A 13,194-nucleotide genomic window follows, 5' to 3' on the forward strand; every position below is an offset into this window, starting at 1 on the left:
ATTAAAACCTTTGATTTTTCTCAGGGCAATTATTGTGACCAGGTGAGGAAGAGGAGGCCATTCAGCGAGTGATGTGGGGCAGCAGCTTTAAGACCCCTTCATTAGTAATGCTGAAGTTCACTATTTCAAGTTCTTGATTTCAGTATCCCACTCATGCAGCAGGAATCCCAGGGTGACCTGAGGGCTTTGAGCAGTGCCTGAAGATACCCCTTCAAGGAAGTTCCATTTAACCAGGTGGCTTTTAGCTCAGCTGAGAAACTTGTTTCTGAAGATGAGAAAAAGATTCCCTCAGTGCACCTTCTAATTGTTCATTTAGGAGCAGAACTTTCCTCCAGCTGGGAGGGCTTAAGGCTGCCGTAGAGTGCTAATTAAAAGTAATAGTGATAATGAAAATGGGTATTTTCAAGGAAAGGAAGGGGCACCAGTATGCTTCCCCAGGCCTCTCTGCATGAGAAGGGCAGGCTGGGGGCCACAGAGATACATTTCCAGGACAGCTGGGGAAGGGCACCGGATCCTGGGCTGCTAATTCTGCTTTAACAAACAGGGATGGTTCTTGATAAAGTGCGAGATGCAGACCAAGCTTGCATCAGTTGGACAGAGCCACCACCTTGAACTGCATGAAGGTGGAGCTGCCTCACCCTGTTGGGGCTGGGACACCACAAGCCTGGGACCTGGAGCACTGGGGGCTGCCGCTGGCCATGGAGCAGCCCAGCAATGCTAGAGCCTCCAGGAGCTGTTACAGGAGGAAAGGTCAGTAGTGCTCATAGGTGTAAGCACTGCTTGGTCTGCAGCAGTCAGCTGAGGACTTCACAATCCTGCCTTCCAGCAGCCTGGCTCTAGCACAGCTGCAGTCACCCGGGGCAGTGGGTTTTGCAAGGGATAAAAGGAGTGCTGGGGAAAAAGATGGCATGTCTTGGAGATGGTTTATCCTCTTTGTTAGATGTAGTTTACTAGGCACTGGGAAGGTGCTGTTGTGATTGTGAGTCTCTCTTGATATGAGCAGAGCCTCACTCACATAGGTTACAGTCCCCAGCAGCCTTTGCTGAGGAGTCTGTTATCTACATCCACCATACTTGGCAACTGCCATTATTGTTTTGGCACTAATTACCATGTCTAGTATTAAAGGGGTTTACATGGGGAGCTTGGAGTTACTCAGGTAAGGTTAGTCTCTGTCCTAAGAGGCTTTCTGAGGTAGCTTCTGAGCACAGAGGTATTAATGACACAGAAGACAAAGACCACTTCAAATTTCATCGTTTTTTGGCTGCTGTGTTGGGTCTTCTGGTTTTGTGTTAAAAAGATTTATCTGTCTCTCCCATTGCCTGGCCTTGACTGTAAGGGGTGACCTTTCCAGGCCTTAGTGAGGAAGTGGGGGTGTCTGAAGGATGGGCTGGCTGTTCAGTAGTCATCTTCAGGACCATTATTTGACCTGTCCTCTTGTGTTGTAGAAAACAGTCTTTCTCACTGATAGAAATATATCCTGTGCAGCTTTTCATAGGTGACCAGAGGATTTACTGCCTCATGTTTGTTCTTGTCCCTTGTTGACTTCTTAAGCTGTTCAGGTGCTGTCTGTTGTTAAAACGTTCTTCATTTCTCCCATTGTAACAATGAGTAGAACAAAATTGCTTATGACTATGAATCCTTTCCTAGAATGTTGTTCTAAAACTGGAGGGGGGAATAAATCCGAACAAGGCTTTGGGGAAGTACTTGCACTCTGTGTGCTAGGGAGAGTGGTCAGTGGTGCTCAGTTGTCCTGGTCAGCCGGTCTAGAGCTGGGAATGGCTGTCACTATCATTTTAATGGATTTTCTTGGAACAACAGCGAGTTCCTTGTCTTGGAGAGCCTGATGCACTGGTGCTTGGCACTGGCAGCTGTTGGCTCTTCTGCTCCTTCTGGCCCTGGGGAAGAGGAAGGTGGAGGCTTGACCTGCCTAAGGGTGATAGGGAGGGAGGCCACCTCCCTTGTGTATATTGTGATGGGGGGCAGCAGAGAGGCACCAAGGGAGTAGGGGGTTCATGCCAACGAGAGGCTTTAAGAGGAGGAGAAAGACCTAGAGCATTAGCCAGAGGCACCATCTGTGGTCTAACCCAGTTGAGGCCAGCCCAAAGTAAGACTGGTCTGACTGGTGTAAAGTTATTTTGCAACTCTTGGCTGTGATTTCTTAGTGAAACCCACACAGACTGTGAAAGCAGCCAGCCAGAACAGTGGAGCCTGTACCAAGTACTGCTTGCATTCTGTGGCATATGGTCCTTCAGATTAATGTGGAGATGAAGCTGTCAGAGCCTTGTCCATACTGGGAGATAATGGGACCCATACTCCATACTTACTGTACATAGAGCTGCTGGCAGAACTTCAGCCCATGTTAAACTCATTTTCAGCTGTCATTTGGCAGCGGTGGCAATATGGAGCCCAGTTATGTTATAGTTTCCATTGCTCCTGCAGTTGGAGAAGTAATAGATGCTTTTGTCAGAGTAGACCTAATCTGACTGTTTGTGTTTTGCTTATCTTCTGAAGGCAAGGCCAGTTTATGTCTGTAACTGTTTAGTTCAAGAGAATTTTTTTTTCTCTAAGAGTGAGACTACGATAAGGGGTGTCCACACAATAGATAGTGCAGGGACTATGTCTAATAATGTGACCTTCTCCATCCAGGCAGTAAGTTGGAGGTGAAATGTGGCACACTAAGCAGGGTGTGGAGGACTCTTACCAAGGTCCAGAAAGGCTTCAGACAGAAGATCATGCTCTAGCAATTCTTATTTCTGTAAAAAGCTCAAGACAGGACTAGGAGCATCTTGCAGGCACTCTGCAATTATCATAATAAACAGTTTTATCATCTGCTTGGCAATCAATAATGTGGCTTATGCTGCTTTAGTATCTCACTGGTATTGATTACTTTAACAACTGTGCTGCGGTCAGCTTCTGTTAACCCGTGCTTCACTGATGGGACTTGTCCATCCTACTGGAGGAGGCAGAAGACTTGGGATTGCAACCCAGGCACGAGCAAAAATTAACAGGAGGATAGGTCAAACCCAGCTTTTAATCACAGAGGCTTGATGGCAGGATTTTGATCCAGGAATGTGGAGTTGAGTGAATATTCTGTGTATGTGGTATTTTAAAACAGAAGGATTGAAATGTGTGATGCCCGTATGAATTTGGGCTTGTGACAGTGTTGTGTAGTGCTCTGTCAGAAGAGGCTTCTGACCCAAGACCCCTATCCTTGAAGAAGGAAGGCTGTTCCCTCTGCAGCAAAGTGCAGTGCTTTTCCAGGGATCTGGGCTCCGAATGGGGCTGGAATGGGAGTGTGCACAGAGGATATCCCCTTGGCTACTGGTGGTTCTGCTGGGGCTACCCCAGGGCTGGGTGATGCACTGGTGCACCAGCACCTCTCTCACGTACTGTCCCGTGAGAGCAGAGGCTGTGGACATGGCATCAGGCGTATGCTGTACAGGTCCAGTGGCCCTGGGGCAGTCCAATGCTGCTGCCTCTACCTAAAGACTTTGTCTCAGCTAAGTGAACCCTTGGGGGTGTTTTGGCAGTGTTGCTTCTGCTTCCAGCAAAGCAGTCAGCAATTAAGAGCATCAGGTTAGTAGCTTGCTCCATTTTAGGAGGAAGAAATGTGACTCTAATTCAGCATCCAGATGGGACATGAGGAAAAGACGGGACTTTTTGGGATTTGGGTGTACCTGAAGAGTTGGGTCTCATAGCTCAGTATTTCTCCTAATGGAATTTCCCATCATTTACTGCCCTGCTGATTTCTGATCAATGAAAATAAAATTGTGTTGCCTCCTGAGAGGCTCCATGTATGGCTACAGCCTCCAGCTGTGTCAGTTCCGGTAAGATAATCTCATCAGGCGTGCAAGAGGGTAATAGGAAATAAAAATAAAACCCACAATTAGCAAGAGGCCAAGCAGTGGAGTAACGCTTTCAGTGCTGGCAGTCTTGGGAAGGGTGTGAGGCAACTTCCTTCCCCTTCTCCAAAGGTGCCTGCATCCCTCACATGTGTGGGAGGCTCTTCAGATCCACCGGGCACATGCTTTGAAACCTGTATTTGTCTGAATCTCTGTCAGTCTCTCCCTTGTGAGACTGTTAAACTTGTACATGAGATGTGTTTGTTCTGAAGTGTGTTAAGGATGAGGCAGCTGATAGGGTGGTTGCATACTGTGGACTAGGAGCACATGAACTTGAGACTTTGAGCTGTCAGGTGGCATGTAGTTATTGACTCCTCTTGATTACTGAAATCAGGAAGGTTTATTTTGACCAGGTAAAGAAAATGCTTAGACTATATCTGAAATCTCGAGCAGGGCACTGTTTTGGCAGCAGGAGAGTGAGCGAATGATCTGTTTACAGGAGCATGGGAACACTTGGATCTGCTAAAAGTCCTCCAAACGGGGAGGTTTCCTTACCTGTTTCAGGGTTCTGGGGTTTTTAGGTCATCTTACAGTGATAAAAGAGTGACCAGTAAAATTTATACATTTATTTATATAAAATTCATACCAGAACATTAACGGCAGATCTGAGTGTACATCCCAGTGACCTTTGCAGCGGGGCTTTGCTACACCAGTGTATAATTCAGAACTAACACACCAGACAGCTGTGGAGTCTAAGTGGCAAGCAGAGTGGTTACTGAATGACCTCATGCTGCTGAGCCTGCACCCTGTGCCTGAAGCGTTGGTTTTCCCGAAGGGCGGGAAGAGCGGAGCCCAGGACCATGCAGCATGTCTGTTTCCTAACAAGGACTGGATCTGAGCCCTGGCAGAGGGGATTTGCATGACTTAGATTCCAACTCTTACCCTCTGCTTGGCCCTTGCCACTAGTCTGGAACACAGATGTTGTTTGGGTAGATCAGCAGAAGGAAAGAGCATTGGCAGGGCTTCTTCCCTAGGCATGTGAGTCTGTGCATGCAGAGCATTGCTCAGGGGGAGCAGTTTACCAGCAGAGTGTTCGCTTTTTATGCTGGGCCTCCTCAAGGTGCCTCTGTGTCCTCTTAAGCTACGTCTCAGGGCTGGTTGAAGCCCGGCGGTGGTGGTTTGTAAGAGTTGGCTCTCAGAGGAGCAGTGCAAATGCCTCAAGTGTTTCTGAGTGGGAGAGGCTGCTCCGTGTGTCGAGTAGCTGGAAGATGGGAGGTGGATGAACCATCAGCAGAGCCTCAGAAGCCAGCTGGAATCCCTCGCTTTCAGGAGTCGCTGCTGTGGTTCGCATCCTGTAGTCTTGCTATAAATGCTGCAATTTCTTCTTGGGTTTAGGAACAGCGCTCTGGCAATTTAAATACCATCTTGGATTTGTTTATATGTGTCTTTCTGGTGTTTGAAAACTCAGAACAACTCAGAGATTTCTCTCATAACAAGCCTATCTGTGAGTTAACTGGGTGTAGGTGTTGCCTAGCGCAAAGTCTTATGGATGTAACTGCCCTTTGTAGTAGGAACCTGGTGGCCCAAATGGAGCTGTGGCAACTTTTAATGGTACAAGCTAGTGGATAGGCTTCTAGGGTGAAAATGAGGGAGAGTGCAAGCTTCAGACTGTGGCAAAAGAGGGGAACGGTGAGGCAAAGAGCACTAAGGTATGGGAGGTTAGGGGGACCGTGGAGTGCATGTGACAGAGTGAGGCAGTTTGTCCTCCACAGCTCTTCAGTTAGTGTTGGAGTTATGTCAACAACAGTGCACTGAAAATGTGAACCAGATGCAAACGTAGTTATTTATGCGGCAGCATAGGCTGGAAACTGTATGTGACAAGAAGTGTTGGGGTTTTAAGAGCAAAAGGGTGAATTGCGCAACTCATGGAATGTGTGGTGTTTTGAAGCAAACCAGTGTGGAAAAGAAAATCTGAAACTTCTGTGGTGTTCTACATAAGAGGGGAGGTTCACGCAGGACCTGAAAACAAGCTCTGTGTCCTGGGTGTGTGTAAATGCCATGTCACTTATGAACTAAGCAAGTGTTTTACTCTGTTTTGTAAAGAGATGTGTCCTAAGCTAGTTTACCTCTGCTACAAAATGCTTTCAGTGCAAGCGTGTCTCTGGAGGAATAAAGGCTCTTTTCCCCAGCTGCTCACTTCAACCCCTCTGGCACTCCTCTGGATTACTCTGCTCTCAATGGCAGTGGGTTGATGATTATATAAATATTTGTGTGTGTAGTACAGTAGCTGACTCAAAAGGATCATCAAACGTGGAATAATAGTTCATAACAAAATATTTTCTGAAAAGCTGCCTGAATCTCATATTACTCTCTCAATTTTAGCTGGTGTGAGGGACAGAGGAAAAAATGTGGGTAATGTGGAAGGTTCACCTTTTCAAGGAGACCCTTTCTCTCTGAGTTTCATGCGAAGTGCTTGAGCCCTACAGCTTTCAATCCTGTTTTGTTCAGCATTTCCTTTGCTTCCTGCTGCTTGAAAAGCTGTTTATGCTAATGATCCTGTGAAGATCTGAGGCGCTGGCTGTGCCTGTGCGTGTGAGCCTGTGTGTCAGGGAGTGCTTGCCTTTTCTGTCCTGTAAGGAGAGTGTGCAGTGCAGTGCTTGTTTGTGCTGTCAGCATGCCAGCTCTGGAGCGCTGCCGGCTGCCAAAGGCAGGCCCTCCATGTGGTTATCTTCCTGCTGGGAGAAGACCAACCTGTGCTTTTGAGGTGCCTGATGGATCTTTCCTTTTTGTAGACCACTGTGTACTGCCTCATTGTCTTTTGGGACCTTGCGCCCTTCAAGAACCATCCCTTGGAAGAGAAAACAGACCATGTTCACTGGGGCTTCTGCAGAGGTGTGCGAATTCACCAAAAGGGCTGTCAAGCACTGGAACAGGCTGCCCAGGGAAGTGGTAGAGCCACCATCCCTGGAGGTATTTGAAAAATGTGTAGATGTGGCACTTAGGGACAGGGTTTAGTGGTGGACATGGTAACATTAGGTTAATGGTTGGACTGTATGACCATAAGGGTCTTTTCCAACCTAAACAATTCTATGATTCTGTGAATTCTTGGCTTTGCCAGTGTAGCAGAACAGTTTGCAAGGACTGGCAGTGCCAGGACTCTTATCATGGGTGTTGGACCCTGTGGGTCGGCGTTGGTTGGATCCCTCTTGGGTTGCTAATTCCACTCTTAGTGCAATGGTGTTGGACGTGGCCATGTGTCTTGCTGGAAACAACATTCTGGCACTGAGCAGCAGTTACAGAGAAACTCTAGAAGTGAAAACTAAGCTTGGCTTTTGGTTGGTAAAGCCTAACCGCAGAAGAGGAAGGAGGCTGGATGTGCAGGATTTGGCAAGATGGATACCTCGTTACGAACACTCAGCAAACTCCATTTGTTGATGAGGCAACTCCACTGAGATAAGTGTGTGCCAAAACACAACTTGGGTCTTGCTTGGAAAGGTGCAAGATGTAACTTGCTATGTGAAAGTGGGAAATTAGTTAATAAGTTCTTCTTTAAAATGTTGAACTTGGCAAATGATACCAGTATTTGCAAGGGTGTTTTTGTTAGGAATTCCATAAGAGGAATCCCAAGGCACCGATACTGTAAAATATTGATAGAAAGCCCCACTTAGAAAAAGTTCTTCAAGCTGTGCATCCACATGCACTATTATGGTTAGATTTTGGCTCATAAGTACCTTTCAACCTACTATTTCAAGTCCTTTTGCAGAATCCTGTATGTTTCCCTTAGGCTGGCAGGTATTCTTACTACTTTCTGGCACCTTAATGAATGGGAGACAGCTGAAAGCTGTATCTTCTGTTTAAGGTAGAAGGTAAAAGCATTTTATGAAACTGGGAATTGAAACTATTACTGTATTGCTCCCAAGCTTGAATATCCAGCCCTTGTTGCTTAGGAAATTTGAAAAGATCTTTCTGTTCTGGGAAGTGACTTTCCGCATATTTGTGCGCTAACAGCTGCTGTATAAATCTCATAAAGTGACAACACGCTCATGCAACCTTATTTTACCCTCTTATGTGACCATCCTGCTTACTAAGTGAGGCAGTGTGTGAATATGTAATTAAAGACAGTATCATAATGCATATGCATAAGGGAGCAAAATTAAAGTTGCTTTGGCAACATACATTCTGTTCTCCCTTAATTTTTGAATTCTTGATCCTAGGTAATGACTTTTATCAGGTCTCTCCATATGCAGTTTCTAAGTGGTACAAGGGTGCTTTGTAGCATGCCAGGTGCAGGGAAGTGACACAGAAAGCTTTGATGCTGCAGGTTTGCTGTGTCACAGCTCCAGACGGACATGGTAATTGCCTTGCTTCTCCATCCTGGACTTCCTGCTCTCAGGAGCTTTGAACATACCTGGCCCTAGGGATCATGGGGTTTACTGGGCTGCTTGGTCACCTTTGATACTTCCATCCCTAGTCTTTAGACTGGAACAAGTGTCATCAAATGCCATTCCTGAGACAGGAGCTTCTTGGCTGATGTGAACATCAGCACTTGCCAGGCTCTGTGCTTCTGAGGTCATTGTAAAGCACTGAGCTGTGTGCATAAGGAGGCTGTGCACAGGGCATCTAAACCCACTTTTAGTTCTTTGCTGTCTTTGTCCTCTCGCTGCTGTCCCTTCCTGCTTCCCCCTGAATCACCAGTATCTGTGCTGGAGCTACTCTGAGGTTGTCTCGCAGCCTGTATTTATGCTATTGATTTGTAGAGCATCTGTTGGCACAACAGGTAGGTGTGTATTTACAAAGTTTAGAGGTCGATGCGCAGTTCTCTCCAACAGAAACCGCTTAGGTTGAGTTTCTGACTGGGAGCATTTGCAAGATCTGCTCCTTCTGTGGAGCCATGGTAAACGTGTGAGTGCTGGCTGGAGCTGAGCCTCTGCTGCCTGCCAGGGTGCTCTGAAGGAGCAGACCCTGCTCATTACAGGGTTGAGCACTTCTCTCCACTGTGCAGCTGTGGGAATAGGCAGAGGGAGGGCTGCCTCTCTGGGTATCTTCCAGGGTAATGGCCATAGATGTAATGCATCTGCTTGTATCCTTTCCCTGTCCTCAGCACCCTTTCTTTTTTCATGGTGCCATGTGGGTCATTAGCTGAGGGAACAGTTTCTCACTGTCTCTTTCTCCTTTTGTTTTTCTCCTTCCTCATTGCTTCCAGTCTTGGTTTACTGCCAAACAGCCTCTTGTGAAAGGGCCGCGTAATTAACCCTGTGCTAATTAACAATTTAAAATAACACAGCACGGCTGTTCATATTTAATTCTCGGGAAGCCTGGGCAGCAGCAGGAGCCCTCCCTCCACCGCCCACACCACATCACTGGGGGGAGCAGCCTGGTGCGGTGGGCCCGGGGTCCCCAGGAGCCCCCAGCCTGCTGGGACTGAGGGTGTTGCTTCAGCACCAGCTGCTGCTTGGTGGTGGAAGCGCTGCTGTAAGATGACATGTCTGTCTCTGCGAAGATGGGGCAGGGAGGGGGGAGATGGGGGAGTCGACTCCACTTGTGTTCTGGACAGAGCGTGGCTGCACACCACTAGCTGTGGTAAGTGGAAACTTTGATGAAAGCGTGGGGGCATACAGTGCTTTCATTTGCGCTGGCCCATCCAGAGGTAGCTCGGCTCTGGACCACTGTGGCTGTTGCTCTCTCCCCTGCGGTGTTGAAAGTCCTCCAGCCAGGACCCAAATCTGCTTGGAGGGACTGCAAGATGCAGTGATGCTGTAGAGGAGTAGGGGCTTGGGTGGGCTGTGTGCCAGTGGTATGGTGAGCACAGTGCTGGGAGCAGCCCTGGGATGTGAGGCCAGAGAAGGGATTGAGGAGAGCCTTTTCCCACTGGTGGGAACACAGGGAGTCTCCAGCACTCAGGCTGTTCTCTCTGTAACTGGAGTTCATTGATTTTACGGGAAACCATGTTTACAGACAGAGTGCTGATCGACCTGACAAGTTGACTTCTGCCTCCTTAAGTAAGAACTACCTTTTCTTATTGACTGTCTGATAAACAGAGCAGAGAGGGCTGGGGGTGGGGAGTGGGTGGGAGGTGTGGATCATCGGTCTGTCCTCGCAAGAACCCCCTGTCCCATGAGGGTCGATGCGGCGTGGTCTTGGATAGAGGAAGATACAGGGCCCATAATAGTGGACTAATAAGTACATTGTACTCCTGCTTGCAGTCTGGTTTGCTTTAGCACGGGAATTGCTCTTTTCAGTTTAAAGGGACAATATGTGCAGTTCCGGTGCAAATAGGAGCAAGTATTCCTGTTCCTCTTCCTCATGAGCATAGTTTTGCAGGAGTAGCTCTTGTTAATAGACTGAGAAGGCAGGAAAAGCTTGAATTTGTCTAGGGGCTTAGCCTGTGTCCAGGGGCTCTGGCTGGCCATGTTTTGGCTGTGGTTTTTTTCCCCTGTTCTGTAAGGGCTCCTCTGTGACAAGGAAAGGGGGAGGAGAGAAAGATTCCTTTGGAGTAGCACCTCCTGAACTGGTTAACATGGAGTGAGTTGAGGGGAGAGAGGATAAAGCAACCCAAGGTAGAAAAGCCCACCAATTAATTCGTCAGTGCTCACAGATCTGCCTAGTCTGGCCTGGCTGGGAGAAGGGATTGGCTTTCTTGTCAATAAACAAGTCCCCAGTGCAGCATCAAAGCTGCAGTCCTTTATCAATCGCGGCCTCCTCTTCCCGCATGTTCCTGTAACTTACCAAGCATTTATTACATTGATTTTACAATCAGTCTGTTAACCCTCCCACCCCATCAGCCCCAGTCACCCTTTTGGCCCAACTGTGAGTCGAGCATCTTCCTGCCATTCAAGAGTTCTTGATGATGGAGACACTCAGGTTCATGTCATATCTCACCTAGCTGTATTTTCTGGGGTGCTGCCTGAGCACTTTCTGCCTAAAAGCATCTGTGGGGTGCTCTTGTTCCGCATTGCATTTTGAGGTCTGCAGAGGTATTTCCAAAACTTTACTTGGCAGAAGTATGGGGTTTAGAGAGTTTCTTATTTTACTCTTTTTTTTTTTTTTTTTTTCCCACCCAATATGAACTTGCTTTAGTTTAATTTGGATTGCAGTTGTCACTGCAAAAAGTAACAGTGAGCGGGATAGAGTACGTCATGTTGTGGGAGGCTGAATATGCAGCATTAACACAGAAGGATCTGGGATCAGTCTAAAGAAAACACACAGCTAAGGACGAATGTTCAGTGGGAGAGAGCTGGTGAAGTAAGAGCTGCCACAGTGCTGTGCTGAAGTGTTTTAGCTAAGGTAAGCAAAACAGGCTGATGAAGAAGGCTAAGCCCTTTGGCAACAGGGTTATGGTACTCTTCGTTCTTATTCCACTCAGTGCACCAGGTTATTTTTATTGCAACTCAAAATCACTGTTTATTCCCAGTGCAACCACAAAGACAGCTGTGTATGGCATAGAATTCAAGGAAAGTGGGGGCTGGAAATGCAGTAAGGTAATAGCGTGTGTGAATGCTTTGGATTATTACATCATTGCATCTCCATGTCCTTCTATCAGAATCCTCACTGCGCTCACTTCGGGAAATGTTAACTTCCACCTTCACGAGCAGTTGTAAATACTTTTTCTCAAGCTTCACCAGCAGTAAAACAGGAAAAAAATATGGACACATGAAGGCAAATCAGAAAAAATATAGATGCCTTCATGTGATACGAAAACAGGAAAAAAAGAACATTAAATGTTGTTCCATTTTCTTTTGCTTGAATTAACTTGGGCAATTCATTCAGTGCTGCTGTGGCATGTTACCTACTTTGCACCTTCTCTGGCAAATCTTCAGTTCTCTTTGTATTTTTTCTTGTGTTTCCCAGATATTTATGTACCAGTTGTGTGTTTGTACAGCAGTAACTGTGTGCAGCATGCACTGGGCAGGCAGACACACAGGGAAAGGTCGCTTGTCTTACAGCACACTGCTCTGCTGGAAATTGTGGGGGTCTTCCATGCCACATGGGCTGAAATCAAGCTGGAGAGCAGTGGAAGCACTTTCAAACTACAATTATAATATTTGACTTTTAGGTAGTAGCGTAGATTGCCAAGACGCTCATAGTCTGTGGTGCGAGAGACCAGGGGTGGCAGCAGGCAGCTAATGTGGCTGGAGGCATCGAAGGCAGATCCCTGAAGCCCCGAGGTGCCAGCTGGTCCCTACACAAGTCTCAGAAGGGAGTGAGAGGGTCCCCACTAATAGTCCAGTCTAGTCAGAGCTCCAGCACTGCGCCCCGCTTGGTGTATCTCATGAGCTGAAGCAGCAGCTACTTGGAGAATGCTCAGGTAAGAGCGACTTTGAAGAAGAGGTAGTCAATGAGAGAGATTTCAAGAAAGACTTAGAAAGAATTTATAAACTTTAAATGTATTACTTAAAATCCAGTCAGTCAGTTCAAGAGCAATGGCATATTGTTAAATTAAAACCCTCCCTGCCCCGCAAACCCTTACACTGAGTATCAGCAAAAACCTTCCCCATACATATTCAGTTTGGGAATAGTCTGATGAGCGAAGTAGTACTTGTGCTCAGTTGTAAAGATAAGTATTGTGGAAGATTTCCTGTGTGGCATTGATGACCACAGGTCTGGAGCGTGACTCTTCTGTGTGATGAAGTTGGCCTGTGCTTGCACAGTTGTTCCTTGGTTGTTTTCTATGGATCCTTTGCATCTGTATACGTGAGGAAATCTGTGGACCATAGGTTAAAAATCACTTTTACAGGTGAGGTAATAGTGCTTTAACTTTTGCTGGTGTTCCCTCCTGTGTGGCTTGTGCAGGAGGTCTCTATAGAAAGCCAGCTATAGAAATGCTTCTTTGCAGACAGGGTTGTGGTAGGGTTGCAACTGAACTGGCAATCCCCTGCTTATTTGTGGTCTACTTTACAACGGTCCAGCTCTTAACAGTAGCAGTCCCTAATCTCTTAGGTCTGTAACCTCTAGAAAGGCACATCCTGCCTGGCTCAGTCAGGATTGCAGTGCCAGAGACGCTGACAGGGTGCAGCAAAAGGGGTAGAAATGGTTGAGAAACACCTATGTTGGCCATGTTCAGCAGCCCGTGCTTGCTGGCTGCTCGTACTCTGGCTGAGTTCCCCAGTTCTCATTGTATTTGGTGGAACAGAAGTAGTAGGAAGGGTGTCCTCACTTCTCCTCTAGGACGTGAATCAGCCGTGTGTCTCATCTGGGAGTGAGAGGAAGCCTCTGTCTGTGTACGGAGGCTGTGCCCTGTAGCATCTTCAGGAGCTTCCTGGAGCACGGTGGGCTGCCTGCTTTCCTATCCCCGGGATGGACCCTTGTCAGATCTGGAATTTCCTGTTTGGTTTCTCTCCTGATGTGTCTCTGT

The 13,194-nt window shown here is 47.2% G+C and overlaps 1 protein-coding gene across 2 annotated transcripts in view; it reads left to right on the forward strand.

Moving 5' to 3' along the window:
* ZFHX3 (zinc finger homeobox 3) overlaps positions 1-13,194 on the forward strand; it is a 156,321-nt gene that overhangs the window by 37,692 nt on the left and 105,435 nt on the right. The gene's annotated exons all lie outside the window — the stretch shown is intronic.

This window comes from Pezoporus occidentalis, unplaced genomic scaffold (assembly GCF_034315485.1).
Source record: "Pezoporus occidentalis ecotype Australia unplaced genomic scaffold, CSIRO_AGI_Poc_V1 ctg163, whole genome shotgun sequence".
Taxonomy (NCBI): Eukaryota; Metazoa; Chordata; class Aves; order Psittaciformes; family Psittacidae; genus Pezoporus; species Pezoporus occidentalis.